General features: G+C 34.3%; 1 non-coding gene across 1 annotated transcript; it reads left to right on the top strand.

Moving 5' to 3' along the window:
• The first annotated feature begins 930 nt into the window (after window positions 1–930).
• On the top strand, window positions 931–1,037 carry LOC119874126. The gene has a single exon (XR_005367338.1). It is a non-coding gene; the product is annotated as a U6 spliceosomal RNA (small nuclear RNA).
• The last annotated feature ends 15,241 nt before the right edge of the window (window positions 1,038–16,278 follow it).

The following is a 16,278-nucleotide window of genomic DNA, read 5'->3' as shown; positions in this document are numbered from 1 at the left end:
AAAGGAGGGAGTGTCATTCTTGAGAAGTATTAAGGGAGTTGGGGATTAAGAAAAAAAGAACCAGAAACAGGGCTTCCAGAGAAGAGAAGAGAGGATAGATTTTGGGGAAGGGAGAGAGACAAGGAGAGAGAGACTGCAGAATCAGGTCAAAAATTGTGTGGACAACCTATTTGAGTAGAGTGGACATTTTGTAATCCTTTTTAAAATAAATTTTTATTAAAATCTACATAACAGGGCTTTCAGAGTTGAATCCATTTGAATGATTATTCTGGCTACAAGGTAGAATAATTAAAAGAGTTATTAGGGTCTAGCCTAATAACTGATAACACAGCACTATTTTTGAAAATAAACATTGTTTATAAATGACAAGATTAATTGCTTCTTTAAGAAGCTAAAATCCATTCCTTCACAATGTAATCAAGTAATCCTCAAAAACAGAATGACTGAGACCTTAGTTATCTTAGTTTTCTATCTCTGCTGATTTTGTAAAGGCAAACAGTTCATAGTCAAGCTGGAATAGTAGAACAGAATGGTAAATAAATCAGGACTGGAGTTTAAACTCCAGCACCAACACTTAATAGCTTGGGGAATTTATCTAATCCTTACCCTAATTCCTACTTTATTTTTTAAAGGATTAGGTGAAGTATTATATAAGTTAATCAATCGGATTTTAAAATTAACTTAATTTGTCAAACAAGCTTAAAGTCTTCTTTGTATTTTGGCAACCCATAATTGTCAAAGTAGGAAGATGACAGTGGGTTACGAGACTTCATTTTGAGTTGACTTCATGGTTTTAGGCAGCACCACTTTGAGAGGAAAATAAAGTGCTCAGATTCTGCAGACTCTGAGAAACAGATTTTTGTTTGATATATCTGACTACTCTGTTGCTCTTTATGTACCAGGGCTCATCAACAAAAATTGGAGTATGCAGTGCTCATTTCAGCAGCCCATAGACTAAAATTGGAATGATACAGATTAGAATAGCATGGCCCCTGTATAAGGATGGCACATAAATTTGTGAAGCAGTCCATATTTGTTTAAATGGACTATGCAAATTGACTTAGGTTCATTTAATTAATTATATCATTTGTCAGTTTGGCTGTATTGATGCTTATCCAAAGAGAGAGAGAGAGAAGAAATATTGTGGATAAGACTGAAACCTCTCTGAAATCTTGGTCATCTATGAACATTAAACATATCAAATTGTTAGCAACAACAATGGCAAAGTCTTAGTGAGTCATTACTATTTATTTGACACAGTTTTCATTGTTTTATACGTGTTATTTAATTTTCCCAAGAAGTCTCTGAGGAGAGTACTCCTGCCCATATTTTTACCTAAGAAAAAGAGAAATTAATGCTTCATCCAGAGTTATGTAGCTAATAGGTGACATGAGCAGGGTTCATAATGATACACTCTGTCTTATGAGGCCTGGCAATTAGTCACAAGCTTTTATACATACCATCTCAGTAGGTATCATGATATGTCAGATTTACTATCCTATAGCTAGTATATATTTTGAAGTTATTATGAGACACTATAATATTTGTTATTAGTTTTTAATCTTTTCAAAAATTAAGATGTTTGAAAAATTATAACACTGAAATATTTAAAATATCCTGAATGCTTTCCTAAAATATCTTTTCTTGAATTTTATTAACATTTCTGTTCACTAAAAGAAAAAAAATGGACTTTTCCATGACTCATGATTTCTGATTCAGTTAGGTTTCTAAGGAAAAATAAATAGAATGAGCAGAGAGAACTGTTTTCATTTCTGCAATTGCTATCAATTCTAAATATGTTTGAAATGTCACTGCACACTGCTTACCAACCTGTTGGTACTAAGTGAAGTCAGAATTATTAATGAGAGACCTTTGCTAACAAATGCTAGGGGTAGTGAAAATACCCTTCCATAAGTACAAATGAATACATTTGTTAAAATATCATATGAAATGACAAAAGTCCTATAATGCTGATGGGAAAGACAAATATAATGAAGACAGTGGAAATAACATACTGTTTAATTATTTTCTATTTGAAGGATAGAATTGTGGGAAATGAGAGAAAAGATGGAAAATAAGATTGGGTAAGAAAATTGAGAGGTTGAAAGAAAGGAGGACAATTAGAAATTAAAAAGAGAAAGCATGGGAAAATATAAAGGAATAGAGATGAACTCAAGGAAAAGAATTGAGAAGGTAAAGAAAAATAAATACAGAAAAGAGTTTAAAGAATCCCATAACTTCAGCTTTTTGCCTCGCCAATCTGAACAGATATTTGCCTCACCAATCTGAACAGATATTCCCAGCATCATTTTGTAGTTCTCTGTTCTACAGTCTATAAAATTTGCCATTAGGATTTCACCAAAAAATGCCTTCATATCTTTTTAAAAAAATTATTTTATTTTTTCATCATGATAAGCATACACTCTGTTATCCATCATTGATTTTACCCATCTTTCCAGCCACCTCCCCCTCGGTAAGCATCGCTTGGTTCTCTATAGTTAAGATTCTGGTTTCTTGGTTTCTCTCTCTCTCTCTTCCTTTTTTTCCTTTGCTAGTTTGTTGTTTCTTAAATTCCACATATAAGTGAGATCATATGGAATATGCTTTTCTCTGATTTATTTTGCTTAGCATTATGCTCTCTAGTTTTATACATGTTGTTGCAGATGGTAAAATTTCATTCTTTTTTATGGCTGCAGATTATTGCAGTGTGGGCTTGTGTGTGTGTGTGTGTGTGTGTGTACCACTTCTTTATCATCCATTCATCTATCAATAGACACTTGGACTGCTTCCTTAGTTTGGCTATTGTAATAATGCCGCAGTAAACATTAGGGTGCAGGTATCTTTTTGAATTAGTGTTTTTGTACTTCTTGGGTAGATAGCCAATTGTGCAATGAATGAATGCATTATAGGGCAGTTCTATTTTTAACTTTCTAAGGCCTCCAAACTGTTTTCCACAGTGGCTGTACCAGTTTGCATCCCCACCAATAGTGTACCAAGTTTCCTTTCTCTCCATGTACTTGCCATTACTTGTTATTTCTTATGATTTTGATTTTATTTCTCTGATGATGAGTGATGTTGAGCATCTTTTCATTTGTCTGTTGCCCATCTGTATGTCTGGGCAAATTGGAGAAATTTCTGTTCCTGTCTTTTGCCTATTTTTAAATTGGATTATTCATTTGTTTGGGTATTAAGTCATATCAGTTCTTTATATATTTTGGATACTAACCCTTTATTGGATATACCATCTGCAAATATCTTCCCCTACTCCATAGGTTGCCCTTTAGTTTTATTAATTGTTTCCTTTACTATGCAAAAGATTTTTATTTTTATTTTTTATTTATTTATTTATTTTTATTTTTTATTTTTTTTAGATTTTTATTTTGATATTGTCCCAATAGTTTATTTTTGCTTTTATTTCCCTTGCCTCAGGAGACATATATATAGAAAAATGTTGCTATGGCTGATGTCAGAAAGATTACTGCTTGTGCTCTTTTCAAGGATTTTTGTGGTTTCAGGTATCACATTTAGGTCTTGAATCCACCTTGAGTTCATTTTTGTGTATGGTAAAAGAAAGTGGTCCAGTTTCATTCTTTTCCATGTAGCTGTCCAGTTTTCCCAACACTATTTCTTAAAGAGATTATCTTATTCCCGGGTGTTCTTTCCTACTTTGTCAAGAATAACTGACATATAATTGTGGATTTATTTCTGGGGTTTCTATTCTTTTCCACTGATCTCTGTGTCTATTTTTATGCCAGTACAACTATTTCAATTAATACTGCTTTGTAATATAACCTGAAATGTGGAATTGTGATACCTCCAGTTTTGTGTTTCGAGATTGCTTTAGCCTTTGAGGTCTTTTGTGGTTCCATACAAATTTTAGGATTGTTTGTTTTAGTGCTGTGAAAAATGCTGTTGGCATTTTGATAGGTATTCCATTAAATGTACAGATTACTTTGGATTATATAGACATTTTAACAATATTTGTTCTTCCAACTCATAGGCATGGAATGTATTTCCATTTGTTTGCATCACTGAATTTCTTTCATTAGTGTTTTATAGATTTCGGAGTATATGTCTTTTGCTGCTTTCATTAAGTTTATTCGTACATATTTTATTGTTTTTGGTGCAATTGTAAATGGGACTGATTTTTTAATTTTAATTTCTGCTGCTTCATTACTAGTGTATAAGGTATTCAACAGATTTCTGTACATTAATTTTGTGTCCTGTCACTTCATTTACCAGTTCTAATAGTTTCTTGGTGGAGTTTTTAGGTTTCTATATATAGTATCATATAATCTGCAAATAGTGAGAGTTTTACTTCTGCCTTACCAATTTGGATGCCTTTTCTTTCTTTATGTCATCTAATTGCTGTGGCTAGGACTTCAGTTCCAGGTTGAATACAAGTGGTGAGAGGGACATCCTTTTCTTATTTCTAACCTTAGAAGGAAACCTCTCAGTTTTTCCCCATTGAATATGTTAACTGTAGTTTTACATATATGGCCTTTATTATGTTCCCTCTAGACCTACTTTGCAGAAGATTTTTATCATGAATGGAGTTGTACTTTGTCAATTTCTCTTCCTGCATCTACTGAAATGATCATATGTTTTTTTTATAAAGATTTTATTTATCTATTCATGAGAGACGCAGAGAGAGAGAGAGAGACTGAGACACAGGCAGAGGGAGAAGCAGGCTCCATGCAGGGATCCCGATGTGGGACTCGACCCTAGGCCTCCAGGATCACGCCCTGGACTGAAGGCGATGCTAAACCGCTGAGCCACCGGGGCTGCCGATCATATGGTTTTTATCCTTGGTCTTAATGATGTGATGTAGCATGTTGATAGTTTTCAAATAATAGACCACCCTTGCCTCCAAGGAGTAAATCCCACTTTATTGTGGTATATGATTTTTAATGTACTGATTGAGTCAGTTTGCTATTTTGTTGAGGATTTATATTCCATATTCATAATGGATATTGGCCTGTATTTCTCTTTTTTTGTTGTGTCTTTATCAGATTTTGGTATCAGGATGTTGGCCTCATAAAATTAATTTGGAAGTTTTCCTTCCTCTTCTATTTTTTTGGAATAATTTGAAAAGAATAAGTATTAAGTCATCTTTAAATGTTTGGTAGAATTGACCTGTGAAGATGTCTGGTCCTGGACTTATGTTTTTTGGAATTTTTTTGATTACTGGTTCAATTTCATTGCTGGTAATTGGCCTGTTCAAGTTATCTATTTCTTCCTGCTTTCATTTTCTTTCTGCTTTAGTTTCTAGGAACTTCTAGGAATCTTTTAAGACGACTTCTTTTAAGTCGTCCAATTTGTTAGCATATAGGGTTTCATAATATTCTGTTATGTTTGTATTTCTGTGGTATTGGTTGTTATTTTTCCTCTTTCATTTGTGATTTTGTTTATTTGGAACCCCTCTCTCTCTTTTTAAATGAGTCTGGTAGGGGTTTATCAATTTTGTTAATCTTTTCAAAGAAGTAGCTCCTGGTTTCATTGATCTGTTCTGTTGTTTGGTTTGTTTTCTTTATCATTTCTTTATTTTTAAAAAATGTTTTATTTATTTGAGAGAGAGAGAGAATGTATGCACACAATTGGGGGTAGGGGCAGAGGAGGGAAAAGCAGACTCCCTGTTGAGCAGGACTCTGAGATCATGACCTGAGCTGAAGTTGGCACTTAACAAACTAAGCCACCCAGGCACCCCTATATCATTTATTCCTGCTCTCATCTTTATTATTTCCTTTATTTTGCTAGCTTTGGATTTTGTTTGTTCTTTTTCTAACTTCTTTAGGTCTAAGCTTAGGTTGTTTATTTGTAATCTTTCTTGCTTCTTAAGGTAGATCTGTATTGCTATAAACTTTCCTCTTAGAACCACTTTTGCTGCAGCCCAAAGATTTTGGATCATTGTGTTTTCATTTTCATTTGTTTCTATGTAATTTTTTATTTCTTCTTTGATTTCTGAGTAATTCATTCATTGTTTAGTAGCATGTTATGTAATGTCAATGATTTGTGCTCTTTTCTGATTTCTTCTTTTATTTGATTTCTAGTTTCATAGTCTTGTCAGAAAGGATAATGGTATGACTAGTTTTGTGGCCTAATATGCGATTTATTCTGGAAAATATTTTATGTGTTCTTGAAAAGAATGTATATTCTTTTAGGATAAAATGTTTTAGGATACAATGTTCCGAGTATATCTGTTAAATCTATCTGGTCCACTGTGTCATTCAAAGCTACTATTTCGGGGATCCCTGGGTGGCTCAGCGGTTTAGCGCTTGCCTTTGGCCCAGGGCGCGATCCTGGAGTCCCGGGATCGAGTCCCACATCAGGCTCCCTGCATGGAGCCTGCTTCATTCACCCTCTGCCTGTGTCTCTGCCTCTCTCTCTCTCTCTATCATGAATAAATAAAAAATTAAAAAAAAAAAAAAAAACAAAGCTACTATTTCTTTGTTAGTTTTCTATTTGGATGATCTGTCCATTGATATAAGTGGGATGGTAAAGCATCCTACTATTACTAGATAACTATCAACTATTTCCTTTATATTTGTTAACAGATACTACATATGTTTGGGTGCTCCCATGTGGGTGCATAAATATTTACAATTGTTATATCCTATTGTTCTGTTGTCTCCTTTATGATTATGTAATGTCTTTGCCTTTTGTTACACTGTTGGCTTTAAAGTCTATTTTGTCCAAGTATTGCTACCTTGGCTTTCTTTTGATATCCATTTGCATGATAAATGTTCTCTATCCCCTCAATTTTTTAAGGCTTTATTTATTAATTTATTTGACAGAGAGAGAGAGAGAGAGAGAGCGCAAGCACACACAAGCAGCAGGTACAGGAGAAGGAGAAGCAGGCCCCCACTGAGCAGGGATGTGGCTGGCCTCTTCTCTACCTTTAGTTGTAGAGGTGGGTTGTTTGTTTTTTTTGCCAGTCTCCATATTATTTTCTATGTTATTTATGCTGATGTGAATGTTTTCTAATTGTACCAATGGGACAAATTGAATTTAGGGTTCTCCTATTTGGCCATCTTCCCAGCTGACCCTTGATTTATCACCTTCAGATCTTTCTATGAAGGATCTTGTTTTGGTTATCAAAATTATAGATGACATATTTGAAAAAGTGTTAGATAACTTCAAGCTCATGAAAAACATCTTTCTGAGCAGTGATTGTTCAAAAGTCAGAGAGGAACATTTTTCCCAAAGTTAACTATATTAAAGCAAAAACATAAATAGCAAAAATAGAACTAGTAAGCAAAGCACTGATTTGAAAATGAAATGTAAATAAAGAATTTTCAAAATATTCCCTTCTTTTGTCATCAAGAAAATGTTCTATATATCAAATTAATCTCTTAAAGAATTTTCCTTTCACCTTATTGCTGTTAATAAGGTGGCTCCATCAATGACACTGGTTTCTCCTATAGCTTTGTTACATAGATGTTTATTCTTACTATGTTTATTTTATTATGTGGATATTTCATACCCCAGAGCCTAAAATCTAATGATTCTCAAACCTCTCTACTGCCTCTTTTCCTCTTTATATTCTCCCAGTGCTTCTCACCCAGCTTGAATTTACTATCACTAAAACCATTCCATTATATACACATGCAACTTCTTTGCATCCCTTTTACTTAATTAACACACTTGACAAAACACCAATGCTGGACAATATACCTGCCTACTGCATATATTTGCAATCATGACATTGACTATGGCTGGAGAAAGATCTAGAAGCATACTGATTGTTCTCACCTAAATTATTAACTACTAACTTCAAATGAACCCTTCAACATAATGCAGTTCCTTTATTCATTCATTATCTCACTATCTCACAAGATAATTTCAAATATCTATTCTTTCTTAAATGTACACATATTTTTAGCCAATCATTTTACTTCCCAATTCACTGAGAGAATTGAAATTGACAAGAGAAATCCTATAAGCCTCAAATCCTCCATGTACATCGCTCTACTTTTCTTCCTATAGATGAACTCCCCACACCCCTATCTGAGGCCTTTTCATTCATTTGTAGACTAGAGTCATCCTTTTTTGCTCCCTCAAGAATACCACCGTAGGTCACTTTTCTCTTCTTTCTGATCCACATCATCATATGTCCCTTTTCTATTTTCCCATCATCCTACTCTTTCCCAAAATAGCATGCTGCTATTAAAAGAAAAATGAAAAAAATCTTTTTATCCCTATTATACTGAGTTATTATCCTGAGTTATCACCCTACTCTTCTGTTCCTTCTTGTAGAAAAATTTCTTAAAACAGTTCTTTGCACTTTCTGACTCCCTTTCCTCCTCTCCTGTTCCCTCAGCAATCCTTACTCCTCTACTGGAAAACTGCTGACTTCATGCCCTCATATTGCAAATCCAGCGGTCGAGTTCTGATTCTTAAATTACTTATCTATAATCCACATAGGACACAGCTAATAATTCCCTTCTCCTTAAAATACTCTCTTCACTCGACTTCTTTAACATTATATGCTTTCCTCCTGTTTTTTTTTTTTTTCTTTATTTTCTGTGCTTTTTAAATCTCTTCAATGGAGATTCATCTTCATCTTCCTGACCTCTTAATGTTGTAATTTTTCCATTCCTATAATCTTTTCTCTTTTCTAGCTGTACTATATTGGGGATCTTATTTGGTTCTTTGTGTGTGTGTGTGTGTGTGTGTGTGTTAAATACCATCTATACAATGATGATTGACAACTCTGTGTTTCTAGTATAGCCCTCGTCTCCAAACAAATTTCCTGCAGTGTCTGAAAGGCATCTAAACATAATGGGCAGTATAAACCAGGGGCTTCCTACTCTCACACAAATCACTTAGTGGCAATTTTATAATTCTAAGAGCTCAACTCAATATATCCTGTAGTCACCCAGGGGTTCTGTCTGTTGCTTAAACATTTTTTTCTTTTTTCTTTTCTTTCTTCTCTCTCTCTCTCTCTTTGTATCATACCTCACATCAGAAAATTCTGTTGGCTCTATCTTCAAAATATATTTAGACTCTTCTCAATTTTCACCACCTATCATTATAATCACCCTGGATATATCCACTCTTGCCTTGCTATGGATATTTGCCATAACCTCCTAACTGGTCTCTCTGCTTCCATCTCCTATTTCTGTCCCCTAATGTCTATTCTCAACAAAGCATTCTGAATAGATCTACTAGCATAGGAATTAAAAGTCAGAATGAAAGTCAACATCTTTAAAATAACGTTAAGCGCTATATGATTTGTCCCCTGGCCTTTTATTGTCTCTTTGACTTCCTCTCTCATTACTTCCTATCCTTACCACTTTTCTACAGCCTTATTGATATTCAAATATTAGGTAGACTCCTGCCTCAGCAATTTTGCTCTTGTTTATGCCCTCTCCCTGTGATATTATTCCCCTAGATTAAGGAATCTATCCAGATGGTGAGCTTTCTCAAGTTCTTTAAGTTTCTCCTTAAATGTCATCTTCTTGAGAGCTCTTCTCTTCTCCTTTTTAAATTTTACCCCTCTCCCCAGCATCCCAACTGGGACTCTGGTCTTCCTTCCCTGCCTCACTTTCTCAATAGTACTTTGTACCTTCTAACTTACTGTATAGATTTGTCAACTTTTGTATTGTCTTTTTTACAGGAGCTCCATGCAGAAGGGATTTCTATTGTATTGATTAATGTATTCCCAGTTACTAAAAAAGTGCCTTGCATATAGTGAGCATTCAATACATATTTTTAGCAGCTGAGTAAATGAATATTTGAATAAATGACTATTCTTTTTTTTAAATTTTACTTATTTATTCATGAGAGACTGAGAGAGAGAGGGAGAGAGAGAGAGAGGCAGAAACACAGGCAGAGGGAGAAGCAGGCTCCATGCAGAGAGCCCAACATGGGACTTGATCCCTGGTCTCCAAGATCATGCCCGGGGCTAAAGGCAGTGCTAAACCACTGAGCCACCCCAGCTGCCCATAAATGACTATTCTTAATCGAAAGCTGCCTTAATTTAGAAGATAGTATATAGTGCGCTTTTAGTTTGAATTTGTGTCTCCTGGCACTATCCATGAACCATTAGAAGACACCATTGTTTTTACTTCATTGCCTAATTGCTTGTAGTCTCTAAGGCATCGGATAATGAAATGTATAAGAGATCTAAAACTTTACATTAAGAGTCACTGTCTTCAGTATAGATGCTGATTTAGCAGAATTTTCTTTATTTTCATAGCCTGACATTTGAAATTTTTTTTTTATTTATTTATGATAGTCACACACAGAGAGAGAGAGAGAGAGGCAGAGACACAGGCAGAGGGAGAAGCAGGCTCCATGCACCGGGAGCCTGACGTGGGACTCGATCCCGGGTCTCCAGGATCGCGCCCTGGGCCAAAGGCAGGCGCCAAACCGCTGCGCCACCCAGGGATCCCTGACATTTGAAATAGATTTTGAACTTAATGGCAAAGCATGATGGCACTATCCATTGACACACACATATACTCATACACACTTGATGATATTCTTTTAATCTACTTTTATCTATGTTTTGGAGGTCCATAAGCACCATTTATTACTACTCCTTTTATACTTGTTATCTACTTGAAGATACTATGATACCTAATGGTCATTTGTTTATTTCTCTTTTTTGTAATTTTCTACTCATCATGCTTCAGAATTCTGAAATACACTTAAAGCACAGTTTCTAATGTAGACCATTATCAGTGTTGTAAGGTCTTGAGGTTGGGCCAACAGTATTGTTTATACAAAAATATATTTGTCAGAATTCCTAAATGAGACCTTTTCCTTACATTTGAAAATGTGGAAAGCAAAAATACCAAAAAAGAGAAAGAGGAGGAAAATTAAGACACAGCTGGATCACCTGAACACAGGCTCCTGAGTCAGAAGGTATGTGCTATATACCCAAGAAGTCCAGTCCACATTGAATCAGTCACTATTGCTATAAGGGAAAGAACTTTTAGAAGAGTTCCATTCTAATTATTATTGATGCCATTGAAAGTTCAATGGTAGGGAGAAAGCAGTGTTGAAACATATTCATTGAGGGATCCCTGGGTGGCGCAGCGGTTTGGCGCCTGCCTTTGGCCCAGGGCGCGATCCTGGAGGCTCTGGGATCGAATCCCACGTCGGGCTCCTGGTGCATGGAGCCTGCTTCTCCCTCTGCCTGTGTCTCTGCCTCTCTCTCTCTCTCTGTGTAACTATCATGAATAAATAAATAAAATCTTTAAAAAAAAAATTCATTGGAAGTGTCTAAAATTCTGTCACCTAGTCTAATTACTTCTCAGTCCTTGAACATGATCCTGAGCCATTCTGCACTGGTATATATATATATATTTCACCCAGTATAGTATTTCTGACTTTTATAATGTATATCAATAAAAACATTTAAATTTTTGATGTCTTCACTATTGTTGACCATTTTTAAAAAGCCTATTGTTCATACAAAATGGCTTTTATGCTTGGTTTATGATTAAGTAATTGAGTGTGTGTTTTTCCAGTTTGGGAATCAAGGTTCATTTTGGTTTAAAATCTTACCTTAAACTACATTGAAAATTCAATATAATTAATTATTGACAGTAATTTGGATTTCTTCAAACCAAGAGAGATGTAATAGTTTGGGAAGAAAAGCTGCATATTAGCTAATGGCTGAAATGCAGGTATGGAGATTATTTTTAAGTTTCTATTATGATATTTTCAGCCTCCAAATCTGTAAATCCCTGGCCTTGATGAAAATATAATGGTGAAATAGGGCAGTGGTTTTCAATTATTACAGCTACATTGTCTGCAAGACTCTGCCAATCTGATCTTGACTTATTCTATCCTTAAAACAAACAAATGAAAAATAAAAACCAGAAAAATTACCCTTTATTCACATAAGAGATGCATTGCTAGGATAAATTAAACTATTTCTATTCATAATATTACTGAATTTTTTGGCAAATGCTGCTATATAAATGCAAAGAGCTATTGTTACTTTTATAGGGACTGAAAATAGTATACAAAGGGATGAAGGTTGGGAACAAATAAAATGTTCATGTTAGCTTTATTTCTGAAGAAAAACACTTTGGAAATGCGTAAGCTTAATCACACTTGCTTTTCCTCCTCATAATTCAGAACACATTTATCTTTGTTCATCCACAAAGCAAAATAGTTATTTCTAGCACTTGCTTAGGATCTTGATCTCAAGCTCATGAAAATGCTTCAGCTCTCTGCACCAACAGAAGGAGCCATTTGACAAATTGAACATTTGAGTTATCACAGTCTTATGTGATCTCCCCACAATGCTGCACACCTCTTATCTGATTCCGATAGCTCAGGGACAACTTAACACATTGCATTTATCTTTATTGTGATTTAATTTTGAGCAGTCAGGATCCTGAGTGGAAGGAGAAGCTGCTTGAATTTCAAAATCAAGTTGCCCTGCTTGCAAATTGCTTCTCTGTTAAACGTTTGGAAAAATACCCATCATGACATTTTTGACACCCAATCCATTAGCGTCTTGTTTCAGCTTTCCTGACCTCAACTGCTCCTATTGTATTCGTTGTCCTGATTCTTCTCTCAAGTGATGCCAGCCCTTAGAACAAAGAACATATCATTTTATCAGAGTTCCCCTAAACCAAGAACAAGAAATGACTGTGGAAATAATCCCACTTGCTTTCTAATAATCCTTTGTGTTCACCATTACAAGCCCTCACCTCAGCTTCTGTTGCTCCCACACCTAAGGTGAAGAAGAGTAAGAATTTTTGTGCATGGCCATTGACAGGTTGAAAGATAGCCTTCATATGAGATGAAATCAAACAAGGAAGAAAATGATCCATTTATTAGAGGTGAAGGTATACTCTAGTGATAAGTAGTAGAAAGTAGAAAGTGCAACAGGCTGAAACTCAAGAGATATGGGTTCTAATAGTGCTACCATCATAGGAAATGGGTAACCTTCAATAAACTACTTTTTTAATTCTCTAGAAATCCTTGGTATAATATGGAGGTGGACTAGATAATTTCTCTGGTAGTAGTCTTCAATATCTTGCAGAAAGAATAAATGCATATTTGTGTAAATAATTATAAACCATATGAAAATTTAATGGTCAAAACAAACCCTTTTACTTTAAAACACCCAGAGATAAATGAATTCATAGTTTATTCAGATTTACATTTTAAGGTCATAAATTTAGAGGTGGTAAATGTGCATAACCCAATTTAACCTTAATAATGTCTTTAAATTGCTCATTTTCAAAAGTACAGTGCATATAAATTTATGTAAGTACAAGGCCACTGGATCATGTTTAAGATTCCTATGGTTAAAATGGAAAGTAATTTGAAATATTAGAGTCACATAGAGCTTAGCAAAATACTCAAGGCATACAAGAACCAAGAAGATCAGAATAACTATCTTCATTCCATGATCACTCAGAAGCACATGGACTCAATTTGATACTTTGTAAAGTACAAAAATGGTCATTTATATAGTTCAGCTTAGGTAAATTGTTCACACTCTATTTTATGATTGTGTTTAGTTGAATAAACATAAACCAAGTGTGGATATGATGCAAATTCCTCTGCAATGGTTTTTAACAGTTTGATATCTGCTTTTAGGTTTTAAAATGGCATTTAATGCATTTTCTTACTATGAAATTATTGCATGATAGAAAAAAATCCATCTTAAGGGTGTCTTGATAATACTTATGCAAGATATTAGGCTTTTTAAAATTATTTTTGGAAATAGTTTTATTCTGAATATTGTATTGTATTAGAGAATTTTGTTGAGAAAGTGAGAGCAGATCTTTCACATGGTACATACTGATGAGATGGGATTAAATGTTCTTATGTGCTTCACTGCCAGTCTTAAGATTCTGATTTTAGCATTTTGAAAAAGATGGCAAAGTAAGATTTTTGATGCCTCTAAGTAATTGAGAGATACACAAGTGCACACTTTGATAGAAAAAGCCTTAGCAACTACATTTCAGGTATAGATCTGTTAGTGTCTCCTTGTATGACACTGAGCAAATCACTTTAACTCTGATCTTTACTTTCCCATTTGTAAACTAAGGGAATAGTATTTGGTGATCATATATTTTCTTTAGCTCTAAAGTTCTTGGGATACATGAGTCTTTGAGATAAACATGAATTTCCCATCACTAATAACTGTGTGGTTAAATTTTCTTAGGAAAAACATATCTACTTTATTTTGCCTCTATCATTTGTTGTTCTACCAAGATAGAAGGAGATCAATATTAAGTCCTTCAGAATGAACTAATTTTAATCCTCAGAAGAACCTTTAAGTTAAAATTAAAATATATTTTCCAATTTATTTTATCCTTCATGTTCATGTATTGATGTTAATAAACACAAATACTGTGGCCATCCAAAACTGTGAAATGCAGTTGATAGGCATTCTACCCATTTTATTGAAAGAAGATTTTGAACAGACTAATTCACTTGAGAGTATAAATATGTGTGCAGTGAGTAATATTTGTCAATAAGTTTCTTTAGAGAGAGCCATGTTGCTCTGTAAGTGTCCTCTTGCCAAATTCTCCATCCTACAAAATTCTAGTGGGTGCTAGCTTTAGCTTAGCCTAGCTATATTATGCTCGTCCTGTTTCTTTTTGTCTAAATTGACTAATGGTCAAGTTAGTGTGGTTAGTTATTGGGTGATAAGGTGAGGCTGAATTTTGGAAAGGAAATATAACCATATATGCCTACTTTTCTGATAAAACATCTTATTTGAAAATATGTATTTTTGTAATTAATACACACAAATGCCACCAATCTATTAATGACATATCTTGCTTCTCAAGAGTAAATTCACTTGAGGAAAGGAAACCATGACAATCTTTCATAGCGGTGGAATTTAATAAAAATCTGGCTTCCTAAATTCATTCAATATTATGCTTATTTGCATTCTCTGATTTTCCTTGGTTGCTCATATTTCGTCCAATACAGGGAAGCCTTCAATAACAAGTAAGTTCCTAAAGTGAATTGTTCATGTTCTTCTATAGTTAGAAGTATATTCTAATTTTAAAAAGCACATATATTACCCCACTAAGAACTATAGTAGATAAAATAGTGGATAATAGTAAATAGTTCCAAATCCATTAAAGCATAGGAGAAAATACCCAGTGGGAACTACTGCATGCATATAATTCCTTTAGAACTGAATGTGCATGCCCATTTCCAAATATGGAGTTCAGGTCCAAAAGTCATTAGCATTAAGTTAGTTGCACTTGTAAATTGATATAAACTGCAAAATATAAATTATACTCTTGAGTAAGACCAAAAGATTTAATAATTACCTTGATATTTCTCTAGTATGTCCCATAAAGAGTAAGATATATTAGAATCAGTTTTGATATTTGATTAGCATAGCAGAATTACCTGGTAGTGTCCCTGGTTTTGTATTAAGGATCATGGGAGACAGGACACAGAGAAAGAAAATGATGAATCAGCTAATATTGACATTTGATATGCTATGGATTCATTATTTGAAATACATGCACACACACTTGCATGCATGTGTACACACACACTTGAGGTACCTATTTCCCAAAGGAAAACAACTGAGAAGCAGCTTCTAGTATATTCAGGGTGTTCAGGTCAAATTTTTTTTAGTTGCAAGTAAGAAAGAGCTAACCCAAATTATCTTAGGGGGGAAAAAAAGGAAAGAAGAATGTATTTTCTCATATAACTGGAAAGTTTGGTGATGTATTTGCCTTCTCAGCTCAGCAATATATAGGAACTTGAAAAATATCCTTTCTTGGCTCTGACTTCCTCTAAACATTGACTTTATTCTGCAGAAAGCTCTCTTTGTTCTCTTATCCTCAGATTCATATCTGTCCCTCTTATGAAACCCATGGGAAAAATTTGGTTATATGTAAAATATTCTGTAAAAAATACATTAGCTTTGGTTTTTTGCATTTTTGATAGGAGACAGGCCTCAGAGATATGGAAAGAGGGGTAAAATTCTCCAAGGAAATCAAAATAGAATAGAGAACTGATATTGGCAAATAAAAATGCTAGTAAGTCATCTTGGCTATTACATTCAACCTCAAATTGCTACATATTAATATTATCCAAACTCTTTTATATTGATCATCATCAATCCATGAAATATCAGTGTCCTCTGAGGAAAAATAGTTTCTATAATTAAACAATTTTTGAAAATGTTTGATTAACAGAATATTTATTTATTTATTTATTTATTTTTAAATTTTTTTTAATTTTTATTTATTTATGATAGTCACAGAGAGAGAGAGAGAGAGGCAGAGACACAGGCAGAGGGAGAAGCAGGCTCCATGCACC

The sequence above is a fragment of the Canis lupus genome, chromosome 11 (assembly GCF_011100685.1).
Source record: "Canis lupus familiaris isolate Mischka breed German Shepherd chromosome 11, alternate assembly UU_Cfam_GSD_1.0, whole genome shotgun sequence".
Lineage (NCBI taxonomy): Eukaryota > Metazoa > Chordata > Mammalia > Carnivora > Canidae > Canis > Canis lupus.
This window is presented reverse-complemented; position numbering and strand designations above follow the sequence as displayed.